The sequence below is a fragment of the Lactuca virosa genome, chromosome 4 (assembly GCF_052849685.1).
Source record: "Lactuca virosa cultivar CGN04683 chromosome 4, Lactuca_virosa_CGN04683_v6, whole genome shotgun sequence".
In the NCBI taxonomy this organism is placed as follows: Eukaryota; Viridiplantae; Streptophyta; class Magnoliopsida; order Asterales; family Asteraceae; genus Lactuca; species Lactuca virosa.
Window position 1 is genome coordinate 333,565,842 of NC_136429.1, and position 2,761 is coordinate 333,568,602.

Consider the following 2,761-nt stretch of genomic DNA (forward strand, 5'->3'; position numbering starts at 1 on the left):
TAGATTAATTCTTGACCAATACTAATTAAATAATACTATTAATATCTAAGAACTTATAATATATTAATAAACCACAAGTGTTATTTCTCTCATTTAGTCTATCCAAATGCATGATGCCATGCAACCCAAATGGACCATGCCGGGTCGGGTCAAGTACATACCAGAAATAGTTATGGACTTAGACACCTTATCCAACAGGAGCCGCTGTGGCAAGTTGGGCAAGACACACGACATGACGTGCAGGGTGGGTGGTTCTGGCTGCTTCAAGTGCAACTGGACGGGACATATTAGCAGATATTGTACTGCTACGACCACCACCACCCTAGTATCTGATATGATTTGCTTCCATTGCAATCAGATGGGCCATAAGAAGGCTAATTGTCTGAGTTTAGAAGCAGGAGGACCAGTGGTAGCACCCGCTCCAGTGACTCTACAAATTAATGATGGTCATTAGGGTAAGGCGGATGCACCTGTTGCGAGGAGCAGGGCTTTTCATCTGACAACCAAGGAGGATCGCACAACACCTGATGTGGTGATGGGTATGTATCTTCTCCTTATCTATTTATTTATATTGATTTGCCTGCTTATATTTTTTTGTTTTATTTAAGGATCATTCCATGTGAACGGTATCTCTACATTGATATTGTTTGATTCGGGGGCTACCCGATCTTTTGTATCGCTTGTACTTAGCAAGAGGTTTGCTGGAGCTCCAGGGGAGCTGAATTGTCCGTTAGAGGTTGACACTATGGATGATCCATCTGTACGGGTATCGAGGGTTCTTCGAGATTGTGCTCTTGAGATGTTCAGCGAGTAGTATCCGATTGTTTTGGTTCCCATTCCTTTGCGCGGGAACAAGGTTATTGTGGGGATGAACTGGTTGATCCCCAATGGGGCGATGAGTAATTGCAAGCATCAGTTGGTATGCATTCGGATCCTAAGTAGAGGAGAGTTAGTGGTTCAAGGGGAGAGTGCTCAGCATGGGACCATTCTATGTTCAACAGCTAGGGCCAGACGCTATCTTCAACAGGGTTGTTCCAGATATGTTGCCTATGTTATGGATGCCCAGGAAAAGGGTAAGGCAACTATGGATGACGTGTCGGTTGTTCGGTAATACCCGGATGTGTTCCCGGAGGATTTTCCTAGAGTGCCTCCGGAGAGGCAAGTGGAGCTTATGATTGACTTGGTTTCGGGTGTGGCTTCGATAGCCAAAGCGCCATATCGGTTAGCTCCTCTAGAGATACAAGAGTTGTCTACACAGCTGCAGGAGCTGTTAGAGAAGGGGTTAATTTGACCGAGCAATTCTCCATAGGGAGCACCGATCTTGTTTGTGAAGAAGAAGGATGGGTCGCATCGGATGTGTATTGACTAATGAGAGCTGAATAAGCTAACAATGAAGAACCGTTATCCACTCCCGAGGATTGATGATTTATTTGACCAACTTCAGGGTCCATATTGGTTTTCCAAGTTTGATCTACATTCGGGTTAACATCAGATGAGGGCCAGATAGGAGGGTGTGTAGAAGATGGTCTTCCACACTCGTTATGGTCATTACGAGTTCGTGGTGATACCCTTTGGGCTCACTAATTCTTCAGCTACGTTCATGGACCTCATGAACCGCGTATGCAAGCCGATGCTGGATCGGTTTGTGATTATATTCATTGATGACATCCTGTTCTATTCCAAGACCCACGAGCTGCATGACGAGCACTTGAGGGAGGTATTAGAGACTCTGAGGAGAGAGAGACTTTATGTGAAGTTTTCCAAGTGTGAGTACTGGTTGCGCGAGGTGTAGTTTTTGGGGCATCTTGTCAACCAGAACAATATTCTGGTCAATCTGGCCAAGGTCGAGGCGCTGATGAGGTGGAAAGTTCTGAGGTCTCCATCTGAGATTCACAGTTTCCTTGGGTTGACAGGTTACTATCGGAGGTTCATTCAGGATTTCTCTAAGATAGCGGTTCCTCTTAATCGATTGACGAACAAGACTGACACCTTTCGATGGGGGCCTGAGCAACATGCATCTCTTGAGAACCTTGGGCAGAGATCGTGTGAGGGGTCGTGTGATTGCTTACGCTTCGATCATGGGTTTGGGTGTGGTTCTGATACAGAGGGGTCTCGTGATTGCTTACGCTTCGAGGCAGGTGAAGCCTCATGAGGCGAATTATCTGATGCATAATTTAGAGCTAGGGGCTATGGTTTTCGCCCTCAAGATTGGCAACATTACCTCTATGGGGTCCGTTGTACTATTTACACATATCACAAGAGCCTGAGGTATTTGATGGATCAGCCGAATCAGAACATGAGGCAACACTGGTGGTTGGATGTGGTGAAGTATTTTGATTGTGAGATCCTTTACGATCCGGGGAAGGCTAATGTTGTGGTCAATGCTCTTAGCCACAAGCCAGACGTGACTCCGATTAGGGATATCTATATGAGCATGACAATGATTACTCCACTTTTGGAGCAGATTTGAGAGGCTTAAGTTGAGGCTATGAAGGCAGAGTATCGGAAGAGTGAGTGCATAGTGGGTCAGGTGGCTTCTTTCGATTGTAATAGTCGTGGGTTATTGACTCTCCATCGGAGGGTATGTGTTCCTTATCGGGGTGGTGCGCGTCAGGTTCTGATGAAGGAGGCGCACGAATCAAGATTCTCCATTCATCCCGCGGTGACGAAGATGTATAGAGATCTCCGTCTGAATTATTGGTGGCCCTGTATGAAGAGGGATGTAGCTTGGTATGTGGAGAGGTGCTTGACTTGCAGGAAA